The 25,570-nt window shown below is 40.1% G+C and overlaps 1 long non-coding RNA gene across 1 annotated transcript in view; it reads left to right on the top strand.

Annotated features, from left to right (window-relative positions):
- The window catches only part of LOC134737619 (uncharacterized), a 91,597-nt gene that overhangs the window by 35,418 nt on the left and 30,609 nt on the right, over positions 1-25,570 (top strand). The window lies entirely within an intron of this gene.

The following is a 25,570-nucleotide window of genomic DNA, read 5'->3' as shown; positions in this document are numbered from 1 at the left end:
GAGTGAGTGGCTGAACCAAGATTCTAATCAAGAATGGCCGGTTCCATGCCGTCGTTTCCAGGCAGGTTCGGACTAATTGTGAAACAGGAAGTGAAATTTGCTAAGAATGCACCAGCTTCAGGAATACATAAAGTAAAATCAGTCCCAGAGACCCTTAAGTCCAGCATATCTGGGCTCAATCCTGTGGGTGCTTTACATGTAAGCAAATGCCTGCTGCTTGGTTTTTACAGTAATGCACAGGATGAAATCTGGTTGCCATTATGCTTGCTATATGATCTTTTTGTGGCTTCCATCTTCTTAAAACAAGAAAAAAGGCCTCAGACTCCCAACATATGTTAGAATGATAAGCACCTATTTAATCTTTGTCACTGCAAAGAGAACAGAGTATTTCCTTTGAAGTGAGGAAAGTTGCTTTGTGAATTTAGACAATTCCTTTGGGAGGGTGGAGGAGAGTTAAACCAGGCCTCATATTTCCCAGCAAAGATCCCAGATCTCAGAACGTGTTGGTATCTTGTACTATAGGGGAGGAAGGGAAAAGGAGACGCAGGCTTAGTGGGAGTGGGTTGTTCTAAGGGTTTTCAAACTTGCCTCCTTTTCTTTTTCTACATCAGCCTTGTGAGTTTGAAATTATTATTATAAGGCACAGTTTCTCAACCTCAGCATTATTGAAATTTTGGGCCAAATAGTTCTGTGCGATGGAGGAGCTGTCCTGTGCAATGTAGGTTGTTTCGCAGCATCTCTGGCCTCTACTCACTAGATCAGAGCCACATCCCCCAGTTGTGACAACAAAAACATGGCTCTAGACATTGTCAAGTATCTCCCACATGCATCCAGATTCAGAACCACTGTTGTGCAGCTATCTGACATAGATCTATTCCATCTCACACAGCTATATTTTGCTTAGAGCATTTTTAAGCTCAGGTTTTTTTCCACCCTCCAAAGCCCATTGTTTTTATGTTACACTGTTTTTAACTTTTGGTGGAACTTGGGGAAGGGCATTAAGGAAAATTATTAATAAAAGAAAAGAGAGTAAGAGGCCTTAGTGTCCCTCCCTTTCTTACCCAATCCAACAATCATGTATACCCAGAATTTCCAACAGAGCCCAGTATAGAGAATGCATACAATATATATCTTCCAGACTGTGCATGAATGAATGAAGTTCAAAGATATCACATATTCTATTTTGGGACATTGGATGGGACAGACAGGGCCATGCATTAGTTTCCAAAGGGTAAGAAGTGTTAGATATAAGTTCTAAATTTCTTTTCAAAGATTCAGTATGTCAGCATGTTCAATTCTTTGCCTTCTACTTTTAAACTTAACTTCCTCATAAAGCAACCTTTTTGGATTACCTGCTCCACCCTGACTCATTCTAATTACCTGCTACCTGCTCTGCCCTGACTCATTCTCTAGCCTGCATAACCATTTTTCCCGCCAAACCACTCACCCTGTCACTGTCTTTAAATTAACTAATCGGAATTAGTTTAGCCTGTGCGGTCTAACCCTAGCCAATAGGGGAACGACACAGCAGCAGGGGCCATGTGCATCAGGGATAAGAACCCCTTCCCCTCCCTTGTCCAAGTGTGCGCTCACCATTGCTCCATCTGTAAGCGCGCACCCTTCTATAGAAGTAACTTGCCTTGCTGAGAATTAGAAAGAAAATTTTATATTCGAATGCTATTTCTTTTGCAGCACCGAAACTTTATTTATAACAGAAGGTAGAAATTAGAAGACTTAATAGAGTTTCAACTGAGGAAGTTCCATGGGGTGAATCTAAGTGAAAGTCTTTGAGAGAGATTCTAGAATCAGGATCCCAGATGTCAGCTACAAAGTCAAGACTTAAGGGGTAGGCATCCTACTGGTTAAGAGTGTGAACTTCTAATCCAAACCTGGTTTAGATTCTGGCTTTTTGATTGGTATGTATGTGATCATCACTCTTTTTCTAATCATGAAGAGATAAGTAATCAGAAGAAAGTAAGAGTGGAGCTGGAGCAAGTCAGGAACAGAAGAGGAGATCAAGAATAATTGTCTGTTTGAGATTAACAGGGGAAGGAGAGGTTGAAACCACCTTTGCAAAAGTTGTATCAGCAAACGAAGCTAACCCAACCCCCATCTTGCCTTTCCCTTAATTGTTCCTGGGCTATTGGGCCAAGCTAACTTTGGGAGACATTTAGGCTACAGTTTAAATGACAATAGGCCTTGCCCTAACTCATTTGCTTTTGTAAAGCTAATGGGAGGCCATCAGGTTGAGGGGAGGAGAAGACCCTGAGTCCTGCCAAGGTGCAGATATTATTCCAGAGGTTATAAAATACGCACTTCCGCAATGACTCCTGCAAATGACACCACTATTGTAGATTGGCCTTTGAGATATCTTTCCAGGTTTTTTGCATGTCTGACACTCATGGCTCCACCTGGACTGACAATCAGGCTCCTGCGGCCCCGCCCAGAAGTGAATCAGCCTGCAGGAGGACCACTTCAACCCCCTATGATTTCATCTGTGCCCCAACCAATCAGCAAGCACTTGTTACTTGGCCACCCCCACCCCTTTCCCCAAACTGCCCTTGAAAACCCCCTAACCTATGAGCTTTGAAGGAGATTTGTGTAGGAACTCCATCTCCCACGTGGCATGGCCAGCCTCTTGTCTATTAAGCTGTTTCTGTACTAGGATGCCGTGAAGTTTATGCAGTAGGTAGGAAGAACCCCTCGGGAGGTCACAAGGGGAGGGTGCTGTGCTGCTAAGAGATGCAGAAGTGCACGAAGTAATCTTTGAGCTGGTGCTGTCTTAGGACAGGTCTCCAAAAGCAGGTCTTGAGATGAAAATCTGTGCACAGTAATTTATTAAGGGTGTGCTCTCAGGAGAAACAGTAGAGGAGAAAGGAAAGGAGATTAGGGAAGGGGAAGAAGTTGAACAAGTCTGCAATTTCAGGCAAAGCTCCAGGCTCAACCTGATCCTACAGGGAACTCTGGAGTGTGAATTATATCTCAAGAGTTTGTTCACCTCGAGGCAAGGGAGCTGGGCTTCCCTGCCCCTACACCAGTCAGCCATTGGCAATCGGCTGCTCTGGGAAAATTTAAACTACTGGAACTTCCAGTTCTCTGCAGATGTGAGTAAATTGGCTCAGTGGCCCAAGAGTATCTCCCTAAAGAAGGTTGTAGATAAAAGCAGTTAGAAGTAAAGCACACAGATGCTGGGTGATAGATGTACACAGCCAATATAATACAGATCTGAACAGGTCTGGGTGTGGTACTGCCAGTGTTTGCTCCAGGTGTTCAGGGCCAAATTGAGTTGCTCCTTAATAAATCTAATTAATAGCCTTATAGGCAGTTGTGGAGCTGTTGAGAACAAAAGAATTGCATGTACCAGGGCTGATATGGAAGGCAGGATTGAGATGTAAATCACGGCTTTGGAGGTGGTGAGACTTGGCTCTTGAGTTCCTTAAGCTATTCCTCCTTTGCTGCAACTTCAGGCTTTCATAGCTATGCACTTGTGGACTTCTGGCTCTTTCTTATGTATCTAGGACAACTGCCTGCCTGGGCCCCGGGCATGGGCACACCATGCTGGCTGAAAGGCCCTGGGCCCACAAAGGTAGATGGTCAGTTTGATGTTAGGAAACAATTTCCACTGGCCCTGGGAGAATGATGAGAATAACAATAACAACTAAAATTTATTGGAACACTTCCTACGTATCAGGTAGCATGCTATGGGCTCAATTTGTATGAACTCCTTCCTTCATCATGAGTCTGCAAGGCAGTTCTTATCACCCTTATCATGTTATAGATTAGAAATCAAAGCTGGGAGAGGCAGCTTACCTTTCCCCAGGTTATATTGCTTGCGAATGATGGAGTCAGACTCAAATTTAGATCTGATTCCAAAGTTCTTTGTCTTAATCCTTAAGAGTTCAACACCTTCCAGTTGTCACTAAGCATTTATGGAGACCTTCTTAATATTCTCATGGTGCTTGCAGGGGCTATGATCCAGTAGAGGGAAGGGGACAAACAAACTCCAATTACTTGAGAGCCAACATGTTTGTACAGTAAATGAGGGCTCAGGCATGTATCATCATACCTGTGTAACAGTGTTGGATGCCTAGAAGCTCTTTTAGTTTTTGCCTGGTACGGTTTGGTTTTGTGTTCCCACCCAAATCTCATCTTGTAGCTCCCATAATTCCCATATGTTGTAGGAGGGACCTGGTGGGAGATGATCGAATCATGGGGATGGGTCATTCCCGTGCTGTTCTCGTGATAATGAATGGGTCTCATGAGATCTGATGGTTTTTAAAATGGAATTTTCTCTGCACAAGCTCTCTCTTTGCCCACTGGCATCCACGTAAGATGTGACTTGCTCCTCCTTGCCTTCCCCCATGATTGTGAGGCCTCCCCAGCCATGTGGAACTGGAAGTCCAATAAACCTCTTTCTTTTGTAAATTGCCCAGTCTTGGGTATGTCTTTATCAGCAGTGTGAAAACGGACTAATACAGTGTCTTATCAGCAACGTGCAGCAGCAAAATCTAAACAAGCCTAATGCCTCAGCAGTCATGTGATGGGGGATGGGCAATGGGGGCGAGAGAGGGCAGGGAGTAGATGAGGACTGGGCTCAGCCACTTGGGCTGGAAGGGAATTTGAGAACTAGCTCCTTTTTCTCTTCTTGTACTGGCTTCTGTGGGTAGGGTTCGGGGGTGGGTAGAGAACAAAGAGCATCTGGCCTGGGGTAAAAGGAACGCTGGGGTTGTTGAACGGGTAGTGTAGCCTCCCAGGGTCCCTGGCTTGCCTCCTTGCCTTGCAGCCAGGGCATGGACAGTCCCCAACCCTCGGGTTTAGTTGACGTGGCTGTAGACTAAACAGAGAGTGCCTGGACTGGTCTAGAAGTCACTGAGATGTCATGGGAAGAGCACTGGGTTTAAAATCTGGTGCCTTGGGGTGGCATGCTGACTTGTCACTTGCCAGCTGAGTGTCCTTGGGCAAGTCACTTAACTTTTCTGGTCCTCAGTGTTCCCATCTGTAATCATAATAAGGTGGCTAACATTTATGCAGTACTTACTAAGGCTCAGGCAATTGCTCCAAGAGCTTCCCATGCTATATTTAACTCAATCCTCATAACAACCCTATAAAGTAGGTACTATTGACTGGGTGCAGTGGCTCACGCCTGTAATCCAGCACTTTGGGAGGCCAAGGTGGGCAGATCACTTGAGGTCAGGAGTTGGAGGCCAGCCTGGCCGCCATAGTGAAACCCATCTCTACTAAACATACAAAATTAGCCACGCATGGTGGCACGCACCTGTAGTCTCAGCTATTCGGGAGGCTCAGGTGGGAGAATCACTTGAACACTGGAGGCAGAGGTTACAGTGAGCCAAGATGGCACCACTGTACTCCAGCCTGGGTGACAGAGTGAGACTCCATCTCAAAAAAACAAATACAGAAAAAAAGTAGGTACTATTAATATCTCCATTTTATAGGTGAAGATATTGAGGCCCAGGGAGGTTACACAGATGGGGACCACTTGTTCTGGGTTGCCTGAGATTGTCCCCACTTACACCTGTCATCCCTGCCTCTCATCTGGCTTAACATTTTTCTATCACCTTTCATGATCAAAAATGCCCTGGTTTGGTTATTACATTATATGTAGTCATTATAGTGTATGTTATACTTAGGTTAAATATTTTGTCAAAATCCCAGAAATGTTAAGTGGTAGAATAGATCTTTAAGCCTGAGAAGTCAGATTCCGGGGACCATGTTCTTAATCATCAAACTGTGTAATATCCAGACACACCTGCTTCAAAAGGATTGTCTCCTTTCCTGCCTTTCTTGCTTCCTTGCTTCCATCCTGCCTGCCTACCTTCCTATTCGTTCCCTCCCTTGCTACCTCCCTTTTTCCTTCCCTCTCTCCCTCTGCTCTTTTCCTTATTTCCTTCCTCCTTCCCTTCTTCTCTCCCTCCCTGTCTTTTTGCCCTCCTTTTTTTTCCTCCCTCCCTTTCTTCCACATTTCTTGGGTGCTGACTACAGTGCCAGGCATTAGGGATATAGGATGACCTGTGCCCTTAGCGAGTTCATAGACTGGTGGGAAGGCAGACACACAAATCAGTATTTGCAATATAATATGAAGGTGCAATAGAACAGACAAAACAGACAGACACTACAGGAGCGTAAGACAGGGAACCCTAATTGTGGGTGAAGCGGTTTTAGGAAAGTTAAAGAATAGACAGACTTTTAAGCTGCATCTTAAGGATGTGTATTGTCTAGAAGCTTGCCAAGAATGTTAAGGGAGGGGTGAGGGCAGGGACTAGGGTCAAAAATAAAAATGAAATATGAACATTTTGGGGAACTTTTAGGAATTAAATTCATAATAATAGTAGCCAGATTCATGAGAAATAATTCATACTTTCTAGGTAAGAATAGCTTACATAATTAGTAGCGCTACAGGCCAAGCCAGGGACATTCCAAGTGGATGGAACTGTTTGCTCCTTTATAGAGGTAGTGTATCAAGGAAGGATGCCTTCAGCTACAAGCAACAGAACACACAATTAAAAATGGTTTCAAAGTAAGGCATTGTTTTTCTTATATAGTACAAAGTGTGAGGGTAGGCAAATGGTTGTACTATTCAATTTTCCACCAAGGACCAAGATTCTCTCCATCTTTCTGCTCTGTCAACCTTAAATAGGTTGGCTCTTTGTTCTTGTGTTTGTTATCTAATCCCAATGTGGCCTTTGGGGAAGACAAGCCTGCACTTCAGCTTGGTTCAGCTACTTATATCTGGAACTTTGGACAAGTCACTTACCCTCTCAGTTTCCTCATCAGTAAAATAAATGAGAAACAGCCTGACAGGGCTGCTGGGGAGAAGACTGAGTTCCTGTATATAGAGCACAAACTAGGCAAGCCAAAAAAAAAAAAAAAGATTTGTTTTCCTCTGTCATCTATATTTTTGTTGTTGTTGTTGTTTTGCATATGTGCTTTGCTTTAAGGGGAGGGCAGGGACTAGGATCAAAAAAAGAAAAAAAATGCACATTTTGGGTTACTTTCAGGAATTAAATTTATAATCATAGTAGCCAGATTCATAAGAAACCACCCGTACTTTCTAGGTAAGTATAGCTTATATAATTAGTAGCACTATAGGCCAAGCTGTCCACAAGTGCTGACCCATCGCAAAGCCTGCCATGTGGTCAAAGCTCAGAAACTAGGGCAGGCAGAAAACACCACAGATGGGCAAGGGGAGTCTGGGCTTCTCTGGGCTTTTACCTTGTGTAATTGACAAAGGCAGCTTCAGCACTCTGGAGATTGATATCTAAGATTTTTTTCCAAAGCCAGAATTTGAGATAAGCCACAGTTAATATTTGAGAGATTAACTGTTCCATTAGGGAAGGGTGGCCATTAATTAAGCCTCAAAGGCAGTCGGAATGAATCATGTTCCAGCAAGAAGTGTGGATGCGTCCTTCTCTTAAAGGAGATGGGAATCGGATTATTCCAATGAGCTCTCTCTAGCTTTATTGGATGGGTCCTATGTGCTTCGATTTAGAAAAGATTTATTTTTAAAAAACAGCTTTTCGGCCAGGCACGGTGGCTTATGCCTGAAATCCCAGCACTTTGGGAGGCTGTGGCAGGTAGATCACTTGAGGTCAGGAGTTTGAAACCAGCCTGGCCAACATGGTGAAAGCCCTGTCTCTACTAAAAATACAAAAATTAGCCAGGTATAGTGACACACACCTGAAATCCCAGCTACTTGAGAGGCTGAGGCAGGAGAATTGCTTGAACCTGGGAGGCAGAGGTTGCAGTGAGACGAGATCACCCCGCTGCACTCCAGCCTGGGCTACAGAGCGAGACTGTTTTTTTTTTTTTAAGTGTTTTATTTGCAAAATCTATAAAAGCAGAATGATTCATTATTGGTTCAGCTAGCATGATAATTCCTGAGCCAATGAATGAATTGGCTTAGTATTTTGAAAAGTCAGATACAAAAGAACCACTATTTTGCATGTGTTTCATTTTGGATAGTTTTACCTGGTTGGTTGCTGGGCATTTTACGTCCTTTCCACATAGGTGATTTGTACATAATATCTTCTTTTTAATGGGAAACTAGAAAGAATTTATTTAAAACCAAAGAAAACCTGGGGCCCTAGTGCAGAAGACACTGGAGCCAGACCAGTCTCTACAGCTGGCAATGCTAAGACCTTAATAAAAATGTGGTCTTCATTAAAAATATTTCAATCAGTCCTAAAGATTCTTCAAGAGGTGGCCGAGATTCCACAGGATGAACTAGCATCTCCTAGGGCATATCCTATCTATCAGGGGTTGGCAAAGTGTTCCGTAAGGAGCCAGGAAGAAAATATTTTTGTTGTGCAGGCCACATGATCTCTGTAGCAACTACTCACCTCTACTGTAGTAGCTCAAAAGCAGCCATACACAATAGCAAATGAATGTGTGGTTGTATTCCAATAAAACTTTAATCTCTAGCTGGGTGTGGTGGCTATAATCCCAGCACTTTGGGAGGCCGAGGCGGGTGGATCATGAGGTTAGAAGTTCAAGAACATCCTGGTCAATGTGGTGAAACCCTGTCTCTATTAAAATTACAAAAATTAGCCAGGCATGGTGGCGCGTACCTGTAGTCCCAGCTACTCGGGAGGCTGAGGCAGGAGAATCGCATGAACCTGGGAGGCAGAGGTTGCAGTGAGCCTCAAGATTGCACCACTGCACTCCAGGCTGGGCGACACAGTGAAGCTCCGTTTAGAAAAAAAAGAAAAAGAAAAACTTTAATCTCCAACAACAGGTGGTGGGCTGATTTGACCCATGGCTGTAGTTTGCCAGCCCCTCCTATAGAGGGTAAAATGGAAAGAAGATGATAAACCAATGACATTTCTTTAAATACCTACATTTTTATTGGGTTAGAAACAATAACTTCAATAACAAGTTATTACAACAATGAACTTTTAAAAATTACTTTTTTTATAAAGAAGAAATACTTTAATTATTTTTATTTATGAATTATTTTAGAGATGGGATTTCACTATGTTGCCCAGGCTTGTCTCTAACTCCTGGGCTCAAGTGATCCTCCTGCCTCGGCCTCCCAAGTAGCTGGGGTTATAGGTGGGAGCCACCATGCTTGATTCTATTTTTATTATTGACAAATAGGAGAACAAAAAATAGAAATAAGAAAATATGTATAACTTACTGTGGTAGACAATTTGAGTCAGCTAACCTCATACCCGTTCACCCCCACTTCCTTTCTGGTCTCTATTATAGTGATTGAAAAGCTAACACACGCACTTGCCCATTTCTTTACTGCTAATGATTGGATAACCATGTGACTCAAAAAATGTCCAATGGAATGAAAAAGGGATTTTGCATGGGTGTGTCAGGGGTGTTGGGAGGCCTCCAGGATAGTTTTTCCTGATAAAAGGAGAAAGCCATTTCAGGAAATTTCTCTCGGCCTCTCTCTTCTTTTCACTTGGAATATGGATATGAGGCCTGGAGCTATAGCAGCTGAATTGTCACCTTGAGGTGGGAAGCCAACAAGCTAAGTCTGGCTGAGAGGAAGGAAGGATCTGGATCTATGGTGACACCACTAAACTGAGGCACATTGCCCTAGACTGCCTGCCACCCTGGAATTCTTGTTACATGAAATAGAAACAAAACTCTGTTTGTTTAAGCTACTGATAGTTGGCTGTTTGTGAAATGCAGCCGAAAACATCACTAACAGATAGTTCATGGAATTATTAAAAACTTGCAAAATAGCTCATGTCGGAAAACCCTGGTCTAAAGTGTCCTTCACGTGCAATGTCCAGATCTAAACTTCATATTCAGTGTGTGGGTAGGAGTTCTTTGCTTTTGCATACTGTAAAGTAGATGTCTGTTTAATGTTGTGCTTTAGCCCAGTATAAAGCTTCCTTTGCATTTGCAAATGTTCTAGTTTTAAATCTGCAAATGAAATGGGACCTTAAAATTTAGAATACACCTTGGGAATAGATACTTACAAAAATTATATCACTTTTCCATACCGTTTACATTAATATAGTGTAAGTTGCTTCTGCTATTAAATGAATGGCATCCAAAGTGAAGTAAAAAATCAGTATCATGATACACTACTTGCTCATCAAAGAACTGTTTATCTGGAAAACTCAGATACCTAAAACACAATCTAGAAGTAGATGTTCAGCATAAAAAGACTTCAAAGTGTTAATAAATGCCAAAAGATCTATTCCCTAAATTGCTAATAATGCAATCAAAGGAAAGGATCATGGGCTCGCACTCAGAGCTTTTGTGTGTGTGTGTGTGTGACGGAGTTTCTCTTTTGTCGCCCAGGCTAGAGTGCAATAGCTTGATTTTGGCTCACTGCAACCTCCGCCTCCTGAGTTCAAGTGATTCTCCTGCCTCAGCCTCCTGAGTAGCTGGAATTACAGGTGCCCGTCCCCACGTCCAGTTAATTTTTGTATTTTTAGTAGAGACGGGGTTTCACCATGTTGGCCGGGCTGGTCTCCAACTGACCTTAGGTGATCTGCCTGTCTCAGCCTTACAAAGTGCTGGGATTACAGGCTTGAGCCCCCGCACCTGGGCTCAGAGCTTTTTTGCTCTTATTTTCACACATAGTCTTTTAGGGTAGTGGCTACTCTACCTTGACTAATAAATTGTGGCAAAAATTGCGAAGGTGACGTGCAAAAAACTAAGGTTTAGGAAACATTGTTAGAAAGGATATTATTTCCCTTTAAAAAGTGGGAAGTTGAAGTTCAGAGAAGCTATTGCCACCCAGCAGAAATTGCACCAGAGCCCAGCTTTCACCTGAGCATCATGGTTTGGGCAGTGAGAAGGTGGTCCACTGTTTCCAGACACAAGAACATTTCAGCCTTTCTGTACAGATGACTCAGGTCAGGTCATGTCATCGAGGCATTGAAGCAGACTTCAGAAATTGCTCTCCTCCCCCCAGCAAAGGCAGCTTAGACACCAGATTGCTATTTCTTGCCTTCTATGTTCATTTCCAGAGCCATTCCACACTCCCTAAAACAATCCCTTTCAAAAGCAATGATGATAAGGCTTATTTGGAATCTATAATTGTGGCTTTCCTGAACTGCATTTGAGGCACGGTATCTAAGAACAAAGACCAGTTGCTTGGATGCTGAATTGCAATCCAAAAGAGGGTCAGGGGTCAGAGAGGCCTTCTGAGGCCAACTTCTGGTTGCATGCATGCCGTTGTTTGATGGTTTGAGTTATCTTGAATATTTTTATGTGTAAAAAGAAACTACTAAAGGCAAATGGTCATCTAAAAATGTGAAATTCTGAAGCACATGTCCATAGTAAAGTGTGACCTAGTTTGAAAATAAAATAATTTTGGAGTTTTATTTTATTTTGGAAAAGTTCATTTTGGAGTTTTGGATTATCGATCCTCCATACTAGACAAATAGAAAAAAGTATTTCCTGATAGTTTAAGACAGGAGTTGGCAAACTACAACCCATGAGTCAAATTTGGCTCACCATTATTTTTTAAACATGAAAGGTGAGCAGAACACAATCACACCCATTTGTTTATGTGTTTTCCGTGGCTGTTTTTGGGCTGCAATGGCAGAGTTGCATAGACAAGCAGAGACTACATGGCTTGCAAAGCCTGAAATATTTACTCTCTGGCCCTTTGCAGAAAAAGTTTGCCTACTCTTGGTTTGGAAGAACTAGAATTAAAACCTCTTGTAAACTCTCATAAAAAGGGCCAAGTGGAGTACAGTTCTCATTCAAAAGAATGAATGAGAAAGAAATAAAGCCAAAAACTTAAGTTTTTACTTCCATATGCACTGTGATACTAGTACCTTTTGGGCAAGGGCCACATGTGTAAGAGAAGGTGATCTACCATTTATGAGAACTTATCTTAGACCACCTGATTCATGATTTTGTTTAGGCCCCACAGCAACCTAACATGTAGGTATTATCATTGCATGGGCTTGGCAATGACGGATTTTCTCCTTTTCAGAGGCTTTTGCATTTCATCTCAGGACTCCAGCTCTGTTCCTGATGGCCGAGGTACTGACCATCTGATTGCTTGATAAATAATGCAGTTTTTAAAACATCTTATAAAAATATTTTTGATTTACACAAAAGTTGCAAAACTAGTTCAGAGTTTCTATATACTCTTCATCTAACTTCTCCTACTGTTAATATCTTATATCCGTACTTTAATGATCAAAACCAAAAAATTAACACTGCAACAAAACTATTAACTAAAATACAGATCAAATTTAAATTTGACCAGTTTTTCCAGAATGCTCTTTTCCTCTTTTAGGATCAGCTTCAGAAACCACATTGCATTTAGTTGTCATCTCTCCTTAATCTCCTCTGGCCTGTGACAGGTCCTCAATTTTTTCTTGTCCGTCATGACCTTCCACTTTTGAACACTACAGGTCCCTTAGTTTTTAGACTGTCTCTCAATCTGGGTTGTCTGATGCTTTCTCACAATTAGTTTGAAGTTACTCATTTTGGTGAGAATACCACAGAGGGAATGTGCTTTTCTCCCTGCATCACATCAGGGGGTCCCTGACGTTAATCTGTCTCATTACTGGGGATGCTTACCTTGATCACCTGGTTAAGGTAATGTCTTCCAAGCTGCCTCACAAACAGCAACACTGAAAGATATGCAAACACCTAGACACAATTAGATGCTTTACCTGCTAAAACGGTTCTAAACAACTACTTACATCAAATTCAAATTTATCTTAGTTTATTCCTAATTCTAAGTCTCCAGGTTAGGTTTTCCCACAAAAATCTTTGCCAGCTGTTGTCATTTCTTCTTTGAACTTAAACCTAGAAAAGAAGATCTGACTATATTCTTTTCTTGCCACCCCACCTTTTCTCTTACCTCGTGATCCAAGAAAAAGAAGAGTAAAAATATTTCCTTTGCAGTCCCCTGGTGTCTGTAAATATCCTTTTTTTTCTGTTCAGTGGAAGAAATGTCTCTCCTCCTAGTAAGGTCAATCCCTCACCTGCGTGTTGAATCCTAGCCCCTCCCACCTCATCAGGTTTAAGTAATGATGGTGGATCCTCAGGATGGAAAATGCTGCAGCTGATAAATATTCATTCGTGGAAGACTATTGACATGGGAAAGTGTTCATAATACATTCCCATGTAGTTGCTACCATTTCCAAGGCTTTCCATTCCTTTGTGTACATAGATATTTCCAACTGATATCATTTTCCTGCCATCTGAAAAGGACTTCCTCTAAGATTTCTTATAGTGTAGCTCTGTCGGTGATAAATTCTTTCATCTTTTGTGCATCTTCAAAAGTGTTGATTTTGCCTTTTTAAAAGAAAGCCTTATTGAGTTATTATTTACATATTATACACTTTACTCATTTAGAGTGTAAAATTCAACGGTTTTTAATATATTCACACAGTTGTGCAGCTACCACCACAATGTAACTTTAGAACATATTTTTATCATCCCAATGAGTCTGTACCCATTAGCAGTCACTCTCAGTTCCTCTCTCCCCTGTGACTTTTCAAGCCCTGGGCAACCATTAAATTTATTTTTTGTTTTAATAGATTTGCCTATTTTGGACATTTCATATAAATGGAATGATTTTCTTTCTTTCTTGTAAAATAATATGAGAAAAACATTTGATTTTTTAAAAAGTGAAATAAATTGTTATTAAAAATGAAATGAAATGATACAATATATTGTCTTTTGCTACTTTCACTTAATATTTTCAAGGTTCATCCATGTTGCAGCATGTGTCAGTACTTTATTACTTCTTATTGCCAAATAATATTCCATTTTACTTATCTTTATTAAAAAAAAAAAAAAAAAACTTATGGTGGGAAAAGAATTCCAGGTTGATCCTTTTTTCCCAAAGCTTTGAATATGTTGCTCTGCTGTCCTCTCACTTGCATTGTTTCTGAAAATAAATCTGCTGTCATCCTTTTCTTTGTTCCTCTATTTACAACGTGTCTTTTTCTCTGGTTAATTTTAATATTTTATCTTTTTAACCTGTTTTTAGCAATTTGATTATGATGTGCCTTGATGTATTTTTTTCACATTCCTTGTGTTCAGAGTACATTAAACTTCTTGGATCTGTGGATTTATAATTTTCATCAAATGTGGAACATTTTTGGCTTTTATTACTTCAAATATCATTTCCTGTCCCCAACCAATTTTATATACACACATGTATGTATGTATATGTATATACATATATATATTTATATACATATGCATATGTATATACATATATATATTTATATACATATGCATATGTATATATGCATAAAAGATCACTGATGCTCTTTTATTTAATTTTTTATCTGTGTGTTTCATTTTGGATAGTTTTACCTGGTTGGTTGCTGGGTATTTTTGTATTCCTATAAATATTCTTGAGCTTTGTTCTGGGACATGGTTAAGTTACTTGTAAATAGTCTGGTCCCTTTAGATTTTACTTTTAAGACTTATTATGTGGGACCAGGGAAACATTTATTCTAGAGTGAACTGTTCTCCAGTCCTGAGGCAAGACCCTTCTAAAAACAACTCTACCCAATGTCCTGTATTTTATGAAATTTTCCAGTCTTGACTGTTAGGAATAGACACTATTTCCTGCCTTGTGTCAGTGCTGTGTTCTCTCTAATCGTCGGTGTGGTTCCTTTTTTGGCCTCAGGTAGTGTTCTTACATGCCCACCCTGACCAGTATACTGATGGATACTTAAGGAGAGCTGTCTGCAGATCCCTAGAGTTCTCTTTCTGTGTAACTCTCTCTTCTCCAATAACCTATCCTGGGAGCTCTAGCATCCATGGTATCCCAGGATTCTCAGCTCTGTCTCTTCAGCTGAGAAAATCTGCTGGGCTCTGGCTGGGCTCCCCATCTCTGCACATGGCTGGACATGTGTATTAGTCCATTTTCATGCTGCTGATAAAGACATACCCAAGACTGGGAAGGAAAAGAGGTTTAATGGACTTACAGTTCCACATGGCTAAGAAGACCTCACAATCATGGTGGGAGGCAAGGCGGAGTAAGTCACATCTTACATGGATGGTGGCAGGCAAAAAGAGAGCTTGTGTAGGGAAACTCCCATTTTTAAAACCATCAGATCTCATGAGACTTATTCACTATTACTAGAACAGTATGAAAAAGATGATTCAATTACCTCCTGCCAGGTTCCTCCCACAACATGTGGGAATTGTGGGAGTTACATTCAAGATGAGATTTGGGTAGGGACACAGCCAAGCCATATCAACATGTAAGCTTGGGAATTCATTGGCTCACCTTCTTGATTTTCCATCTATCCTTCCCTGCTTTCTGCCCCAGTGTCTTGAAAAGCATGGTTCCATATATTTTGTCTGGTGACCTTGGATGTTTCTGAGAGGAGAGTGAATTGGTTCCTGTTCTCCATATTGGCTACAGGTGAAAGTCCCACATCATAGACTTTTAAAGCCAGAAATAACCTCAGGTTATTTAGGGAAATTCTTCTTTTCATGGATGAAAGCTCTGAGGCTAAACAGAGTCCTGTGATCTATATTAGAAAGAGGCCTAAACTAGGTTGGGATACTGTATTGTAGTCTTGGTTTTGTTATTAACTAGTATGCTCGCTTAAGTAATTTGCTCAAGAAGTAAAGGACTTACTACTCCTATTTCTCCTCCTCATCCTCCTTCCTCTTTGCAGGAGTAATTGAAAACAGTTTTTCCAAAGACTTTAATGTATCAGCAGTTAGTTCCTTTGAGGTCATAGCTCAGAATGGGTTAGAAATATGAGGGTGGCTCTACTGAGGCTGTTTCATAAAGAGAAAAGAGTTGACAGAAAAAAGGAAATAACTGAATCATGATTGAATGTGACCATTGAGAGTGGAGTTGATAGACCTCTTTGTCTCACTGAAGTGCTTAATAAAAAAGGAAAGTACACATTATGTATTAATTTCCATCCAATCAGTTAGTATTTTAACAGTAATCTTATTTCTCTAAAGGTGTTCTTAAATGAAAGCTTATTATAATCAGAAATATTGGTTAATAGGACACTGCTGTATCTGTGGCCATGATACTCAATAGCTACTCTTCAGAAACCCCTTAAAATAGCCCCCCAACACCTTCATATAGTAACTTCCTGACATGTCTCCCTGTGTATATTCTCAGAGCATTTATCACAATTGGAAATTATCTTCTTAACCTATTTACCTCTTTCTTCTTGTTATCGTTAACCCTACCATTTGTGTGTAGCTCTTTGAAGGCCCACATCATCCTCATTACTGGCTCTAGAGCTTCGTGAGGGGCCAGGCACCTAGTGGGGCCTCACTATGGATTCAATGAATCAATAGATAAAAGAATGAAACTCCTACAAAAATTCAGTACATCTAGGATGAAGCAGGACAGCCAGAAACTGAGCTTGGATTCAGAAACTTTAAATTAAACATTCATTCTGGGCCAGGCACAGTGGCTCACAGCTATAATCCCAGCACTTAGGGAGGCCGAGGCAGGAGCCTAAGAATTCAAGACCAGGCAACATAGTGAGACCTTGTCGCCACAAAAATAAAAATAAAAAAAAATTAGCTGAGTGTAGTGTCTTGTACGTGTATTCCCAGCAACTTGAGAGGTTGAGGCAGGAGGACTGGCTGAGCCCAGAGTTCGAGGTTACAATGAGCCATGGTTATGCCATTGCACTCCAGTCTGGGCAACAGAGTGAGACCCTGTCTCAGAAAATAATAATAATAAATTCAACATGTGTCTTGACATAAGCTGTGTTCATTCACTTAACAGGTATTAAGGTAAAACTGAATATGTTGGAGGCTCTCTGTTTCATGCCTCAAATCCTAGACAAATCACTTGAACTGTCTGGGCCTTATTTTCTTCCCCTGACAAATGGAGACAGTGGTATCTGCCTCACGATAATGTATGGAAAACCACTCTATAAAGTGCAGCCCTCTACATAAATGTAAGATATTGTTAACTACCTATTTTTACATAACTTTACTCTGAATTTTTAATCTTTCTAAAAGCATATTCATGGCCTTAGTCTGGAAAGACTTAAATGGCTTCCTATATTTATTATATAAATCTCTGCTGATATAAGCAGCTAGTAATTTTTCTTTAGATTTTTTTTTTTTCCTTTCCTTTGGTGGGAGCATCTTAGTGCTTTTGGCTTTTCTTGAGGAATGATAAGATGTCTTCATCCTCTCTTGACACTTTTCCCTGAGATGGATGAGTGTAGGAGTGCTGTTTGGAAGTAGGCCACTGGGGAGGAGGAGAGGAGAAAGGAAAAGTTAGTGTTTGCATGTTGCCTTGGTTACAGGCATCACCTCCCTTCTGATTCGGGCCTGCCTTCCCAGAAAGCCTGGTTTTAATTTTTCCTTCGAGATGGGGACAGGGCCTTGCTGCCAATTTAGATTTCACTGGTCAGCTGTTTGGCAGACTCTGGGCCCCTGAGGCCATTTCTTTTTGCTTAGGCTACTCACCAACCTTTTGTGCAGCCACATCCCCTTGGTCTGATGGTTCTGATCTGGATTAGGTTGAATGACCTTATTATTGCTGCTCTCCTGATCACCCTTAAAAGACCCACTCTGGCCACAATTGTGCACTGGAGTGATGTGTCATCCCAGAAGACAAGAATGTGATGAAATCCTGTTGTACCAAATAAATAACCCACGTTTTTTCCCTCCATGTCTTGATAAATTTATTTCATGGCTGGAATGTCACTAATATATTTACACATGACAATGGTGAAGTGACGTAGGGAAAAGATTGAAGATATCAGTGTAGGAGTGTTCTAAGAGCTGAGCTTTACACTTGAAGCAACACAGTTTGGTTGGTTGTATGATTCTGGTAGGTTCATTCTCTGTCAAATTGAGTTCACTGTCCAATTCTGTCCATGGAGATTGTGGGAGGCTGCTTAGGAGGCCAATGTACCTGAAGGAAGGTTTTGAGGGCCAGTGTAAGTTGGCAGGGAGGTACCTAGAAGAATATGAATGTGCAATCATCACACTAAAGGGGAGAGATGAATGGAGTAGCCAGGAAGTAAACCAGGGTATCAAAAGCTAAGAGAAAAGTGAGCCATAAGTTGAACTGATGGGACCCAGGCAAAATTACCACGGAGGGGAGAAAGCGAGTGGTTGCCCATGAAAAAGGGTGAGAAAAAGGAATTAAGGGCAAGATGTGGCAGAAGAAGCTGGTAGTCTAGTACCTGAATCTAGGCATACTGGACATTCTCTAGGTCATTTCTGGGATGGGATCGCAGGAGACTCTTCCTAGGTGTGCTGAGGGTGGGGACAGGGATTCCTCATGCTGAAAAATCAGATCAAACCATGGTATGGTAAGGATGATACTAATATATGTGACAATGCCAGGTAAGCTGTAAAGCAGTTCAATTGTTAGTGATTATTGCTGTTTATTCTATGATAATAATAAAAATGTGTGTTGTTTCCCCTTCCTGGGTCCCTGGAAAAAATCTTTTCCTATCTACTGACCTCAGTCAAGTCCACCTCCATCCATCGGAGAGGTTCCAGCACTGCAGAACCTACAAGAAGAAGGGGTCCACCCTCCAGTAGTCTCCCAAGGGTTTCCTTTGCCCTTGTGCAAAATTGGAAGAGGCTGGGATTAGTGACCTTTTCTATGTCAAGAAAGTATCCTTTTGAGCTTTTTTTCCAGGTGGATGGGCTCTTCTCATTCTATATCTATATAACCAAAAGGGACCTTTGAAAACTCCTTCCAAAAACAGAACGATTTCCTGGAACATGACTTGCTATCTTCCCTTTTTAAAGACAGAGACTGTTGGCAACCAGATAGCTACTGCCCTTGCTAAAAAGAAAATTGTAAAGTTCTGCACTCTGATACATATGCAAAATGCCAAGCACTATTATTAGTGATAATAAAATGAAGACATTCAGGCCCAGAGTAGTTGAGTAACTTGTCCAAGGTCACCCAGCTAGTACAAGGCAGAACTAGGTTTAGAAACCAGGCTGTGAACTCCAGACCCTATGGCATTTCTTTGCCTCTTAAGTGTCATGTTACCTTTGAGATGTTATCTTAATGACCCCTGAGTCCTCACCCTGTTTCTGGAAGAAAGAGTGTATCCTCTGTGAACCATCCTATTCAGTATTAAAGAAAGCATTTTAAGTCTGAGGCATATTGTGAATAGTGTTTAACATTCCTGAACTTGAGGCTTGGCCATCTTGGCCTGCTCCCTTTGATGGTAAGTTAAACATCAAGGCTGTAATAATAGACTCTGCATGTCTTAATAGAGAATAAAAGCTGGGCATTTTGCACGTGCACAGGAAATTCCTTTAAAATAACCAAATATTAAGAGTTTATTTTTTATTCTTAAAATAAGAAATTGATTTATCTTCAAAAGTTACTCTCCAGAGCTCTTCTTATACAGAGTATTTTTCAGCCGACTGTAATGTTAATGTCTGTTCAAGCGGCATGTGTAAGACACGAAACTCCATAGTCACCCAGGCAACATTCAAGCTACCATCTTCTTTCTGTTGGGTCACCCCAGGAGCCTCTTAACTGGTCTCTCTACCCTTGCTCATTCTTTTCCACCCCCATAATTTACTGATCTTTTCTTCACGCAGGACCCAGAATGAACCTTCTAAAATAAATGTCAAAACAGTTTACTCCTTCTCTACTCTTTTTTTTCCCTGTGTCTTCATTCAACAAATGTTTGCTGAGCCCTTATTATGTCAGGTGCTGTTCTAGGTGCTGAGGATATATCAATGAGTCAAGCAAAGATTCTAGCCCTTGTGGAGTTAGCAGAAGAGGCAGAAAATAATAAAGATCACCAATAAAAAGGAAAGGAACAAAGACTAGGAAGAAAAATAAAGCAAGGGAAGGAATCATGCAAAGCTTGGGGATAGGGTTGAGGGAGAGCCATTCAAATTTTAAGATAGAATGGTCACGTTAGATCACATGGAGAAAGTCATTTGAGCTCAGAACCCTCAAATGGTTTCTCATCTCAGAGAAAAACCTAAAGGGCTTGCAATCGCCTGTAAGACCCTACAAGATCTAGACACCCCCACACCCCGACTTCTCTGACGTCATCCCCTATTACTATCCCTCTGGCTAAGTGTTCTTCAAACTTTGGTAGTATTCAATCATCTGGAGAACTTGTTAAACCACAGATCACTAACACTAGAGAAATCCAAATAAAGTTTGCAGTTTAGTTATTAGTGCCATATAACTGTTAATCTCTTAGTTCTGAAAAATGTGCCATGATGGAGTAAGAGGTTGACATCAAGGAAAGATGAGTGTAAAGAAAATCTTTGTACTGTCTTTACAACTCTTCTGTCAATCTGAAATTATTTCAATATAAAAAAGTTAACACACACACACACACACACACATATACATGCACATACACACTTCTGGGCCCCACTCCAGAGTTCCCATACCTGCAGGTGTGGAATGGGGGCTGAGAATTGGCACTTCTAATTAGTCTACAGATGAAACTGATGCTGTTTGTCCTAGGACCCTGTTTGGAGAACCACAGCCCTGGGTCACTCTGCCCCAGCCAGGACAACCTTGGTCCTCCTGGAACAGCTCAGCAGGCTCCTACCTCAGAGCATCTGCACTTGCCTAAAATGCAATTCCCTTGAGACCAAGGTGTGCAAAACTCATTCCCTTACCACCTGCAGGTCTCTGCTCCACAGGGAAGCATGTTTACCTTGTTCAAAGTGCCTACCCTGTTCCTCATAGTCTCCCATGTCCATCTTTCCTGCATTATTTTTTTCTCCATAGCACTAGGAAGTGACACACTCTGTACAGTCACGCACTGCATAGCTGTGATTTAGTCAGTGAGGGACTGAATATACAACAGTGATCCCATAAGATTATGATGGAACTGAACAATACCTATCACTTAGTGACTTCGTAGTCATCCTAATATAGTAGCAATGCGTTACTCACGTGTTTGTGGAAATGCTGGTGTAAACAAACCTACTGTGCTGCCAGTCGTATAGAAGCCTAGCACATACAATTAATGTGCATGATAATACACTTGATCATGATAATACACGACTATGTTACTGGTGTACATATGCACGATACTATACCTTTTATCGTTATTTTATAGTGTACTTCTACTGATAAAAAAAAAAAGTTAACTGTAAAACAGCCCCAAGCAGGTCCTTCAGGGGGTTTTCTAGAAGAAAGCATTGTTATCATAGGAGATGATAGCTCCATGCGTATTACTGTCCCTGAACACCTTCCAGTGGGACAAGAGGTGGAGGTAGAAGACAGTGATATGGATGATTTTGACCCTTTGTAGACCCTTTGTGTTTGTGTCTTAGTTTTTAACAAAGCAGTTTAAAAAGTAAAAAAAAAAAAAAAAATGAAAAAAATTAAAAATAGAAGCAAGCTTATTTATAGAATAGGGATATAAAGAAAATAGTTTTGTGCAACTGTGCAATGTGTCTGTGTTTTAAGCTCAGTATTATTACAAAACAATAAAAATATTTAAAAAATTAAAAGTATATAAAGTAAAAACATTACGATAGGGTAAGGTTGATTTATTATTGAGTAAAGAAAAAACTTTAAATAAATGTAGTGTATCCTAAGTGTACAGAGTTTATAAAGACTATAGAGTGTACAGTAATGTCCTAGGCCTTCACATTCACTTACCACTTACCCACTGACTCAGAGAAACTTCCAGTCCTGAAAGCTCCATTTATGGGAAGTGTCCTATAGAGGTGTACCATTTTTTATCTTGATACTGTGTATTTTTATTGTTCCTTTTCTATGTTTAGATATACAAATACTTACCATTGTGTTATAATTGACAGTATCCAGTACATTAACATGCATGCAGGTTTGTAGCCTAGGAGCAATAGGCTTTATCATCTAGGTTTGTGTAAGTAAGTACACTGTGTGATGTTCACACAAGGACGAAATCACCTAAGGACACATTTCTCAGAACGTACCCCTGTCGTTAAGTGATGGATGACTGTATTTATTGTTTATATATATTTCTGTCTACTAACTCCCGTCCCAGAAATGTAAATTCCATGAGAGTAGCTTCTCTGTCTCATTCTCTGCCATGTCCCTGGCACTTAGAAAGGCATCTAATCATAGTGTATGCTCAAAGACTATATGTTTACTGAAGGAAAGAATGAATAGAGTAAAACTGTCCATGAGGAGTGGTGGAGCGGAGCGGTTAAGACATAGGTGAAGCTGGAAACCATCATTCTCAGCAAACTAACACAGGAACAGAAAACCAAACACTGCATGTTCTTACTCATAAGTGGGAGTTGAACAATGAGAAGACATGGACACAGGGAGGGGAACATCACACACTGAGGCATATTGGGGATGGGGGGCTAGGGGAGGGATAGCATTACGATAAATACCTAATGTAGATGATAGGTTGATGGGTGCAGCAAACCACCATGGCACGTATATACCTATGTAACAAACCTGCATGTTCTGCACATGTATCCCAGAACTTAAAGTATTAAAAAAAAAATGCTCAGCTTCAAGAGTCAGAATGATTTGGGCTCAAATACTTACTTAGCCACATCCTTCTTGTTTAGCCTTGGAAAAATTACTTTCCTCAACTACAATTGGGGGGTTCCAGTTATACTATCTCATAAAGAAATGTGAAAATTCAATGCAATAATGCAGATAAATTATCACAGGGCTGGGCACAGAGTAATGTCTCAATAAATGTCAGTTCATACTATTTTTGCTCTACAAATTTGATCCCTGTCGTAATTCAAAGAGGACCTTGGTTAAACTTCAACTTTGTGTAGAAAACCATTTCTTTAGGGTTGGTAAAAAGTGAATAATGCTATGGAGAATATTTAAGCTATTAAGAGAAGAAACTATTTTTAAACACTCCCAAGCACTTTCAAAGTGTCTTGTTAGTGTTCCAATTATCTCTACTTTTGTTGAAAATCATTCTATGTAACCATGAAAGTAAAACCTCTAAGGATTGTTCCAAACTATAGTTGGAAACGCTTTAAATAAACTTATTAACCTAGCTTATCTTAAAATTACAAAAATAGGTTTCTTTCCTTATAAATATATATGTTTATAAATACATATTTAATTACAAATATATTGTATCTCTATATTATATTCATAGAAAATGTATTCCTATATTGTATGTTAATACTTAATATGAAGATTGATTTTAATATATTTATATATTTAGCTTTAATTATAAATATTCACACATATATTTCTTTATTTATAAATATTTATATTGATTTATAAATGAACATGTTCCCTGATTTAGAAATCCAGATGAAGCTAATTCACACAGTTCTGATTAACACAGCTTTTAAGTAGCTCCATACCATGTGACTGCAGCTCCTTGGTTAAGAACTCAAATGCTGGCCCACAGTATTTACCAGATGTGGAAGATGATCTATATTTGTTGTGGGGCAGATGTACCAAGCTGAAATCTTTTTTTTTTTTTTTTTTTACTTTTTCCCCATTGTGCTCCTCCCAACACTCACATCCTGGCCACCAACTCTTAATGAAAGCTTCATCCGTGGGTGGCATCTTGGCCAGCACCCTTAGAACTGGGGAAGATGAATATTAAACTGTTTGCAATTGACATCATAACTGTCAATGAAAAGACTCAGAGATAAAAGCACTTAGAAAAGAAAAGTTAACTTGCAACAAGTGCAAAGGAGTCAGACTTCAAAAAGACCGACTTGCCACACAAAAAACAAAAAGTTTTTAAAGAACAAAACCACAAGCTCACCAAGGCTACCAGGGGCATGCTAGTCTGTTCATGGTAAGGAAAAAAACAGCATTTTTACATGATTATTATAAGAGAAAGGTTGTGACATACTTCAGTTATGGGCATTGCAAAAATCAGGAAAAGAATTGTCTTTGCTAGGGGTCCATGCTTATGAGAAATGCAAATTTCATTTATTTTGGGGACCAGAGACAGAGCACCTATTATTTTTATTAATTTCAGGGTTCAAAATTTGCCTGTATGTTTTTTTTTCCCCTTGATTACAGTATGTGTTGTGCATGTTTACTAGTCATGTTGACAGGCCACAGTGTCAGTTTTGCTTTGCAAAATTTCCTTGGTCACCAAGTTCAGCTTTTGCTCAGGGTCCAGGCCTTGTTGCTTCTGTTCTTAATGGGTTTTCTGTTTTCCACAATTGCCCACCCATTTAACTAACAGTAGCTGACATTCACTGAATGCCAGGGACAGAGGTAGGTGCATTATACAATAATAACTAATGTTTATTGAACTTTATTTCAGGCTTTCCTGTTCTAAGCAGTCTTCATATTATCCCATTCATTCTTACAATAACCTAAAAGGTAGATACTATTATAATCCCCATTTACATAGGAAGAAACTGAGGCACAAAAAGGTAAGCAACTTGCTTGATATCACACAGCAGATAAGCCGAGGAGCCAGGTTTTGAACCTGACTCCAGAGTCCCAACCATGCTATGCTGTGCTGTTCCAACTGCAGTTGCATATTTTCTTTCTTTTCTAAAATAATTTTTATTTTGTATTTTTGTGGGTACATAGTAGGTATATATATTTATGGGAAATGCAATGCATAATAATCACATCAGGGTAAAAGGGGTATCTGTCATCTCAAACATTTATCCTTTGTGTTACAAACAATCTAATCATAATCTTTATTATTTTAAAATGTACGATTAAATTATTATTGACTATAGTCACCCTGTTGTGCTATCAAACACTATATCACTATATCTTTTTTCTTTCTAATTATATTTTTGTACCCACTAACCATCCCCACTTCCTCCCTAACCCCCTACTACCCTTCCCAGCCTCTGGTAACCATCCTTCTTCTCACTTATCTCCGTGATTTCAATTGTTTTAATTTTTAACTCCTATAAACAAGTGACAACAGGCAAAGTTTGTCTTTCTGTGGTTGGCTTATTTTACTTAATATAATGACCTCCAGTTCCATCCATGTTGTTGCAAATGACAGAATCTCATTCTTTTTTATAGCTGCATAGTACTCCATTGTGTATATGTGCCACATTTTCTTCATCCATTCGTCTGTTGATGGACCCTTAGGTTGCTTCCAAATCTTGGCTATTGTGAATAGTGCTGTAATATATATGGTAGTCCATATATCTCTTCAATATACTGATTTTCTTTCTTTTGGGTATATACTTAGCAGTGGGATTGTTGGATCATATGGTAGCTCTATTTTTAGTGTTTTAAGGACCCTCCAAACTGTTCTCCATAGTGGCTGTAGTAATTTACATTCCTACCAACAGTGTTTGAGGGTTTCCTTTTCTCAATGTTTTTGCCAGCATTTGTAACTGCCTGTCTTTTGGATACAAGTCATTTTAACTGGGGTGAGATGATATCACATTGTAGTTTTGATTTTAATTTCTCCTATGATCAGTGACGTTGAGTACCTTTTCATATACCTCTTTGCCATTTGTATGTCTTCTTTTGAAAAATGTCTACTCAGATTTACATTTTTTCCTATAGAGTTATTTGAGCTCTTTATATATTCTGGTTGTTAATCCCTTGTCAGATGGATAATTTGGAAATATTTTCTCCTATTCTATGGGTTGTCTCTTCAATTTGTTAATTGTTTCCTTTACTGTGCAGAAGCTTTTTAACTTGATGTGATCCCATTTGTCCATTTTGGCTTTGGTTATCTGTACTTGTGGGCTATGACTCAAG

This window comes from Pongo pygmaeus, chromosome 10 (assembly GCF_028885625.2).
Source record: "Pongo pygmaeus isolate AG05252 chromosome 10, NHGRI_mPonPyg2-v2.0_pri, whole genome shotgun sequence".
NCBI classification, from domain to species: Eukaryota; Metazoa; Chordata; class Mammalia; order Primates; family Hominidae; genus Pongo; species Pongo pygmaeus.
Note: the sequence above shows the minus strand (reverse complement) of the source record. Positions and strands in the feature narration are given on the sequence as shown.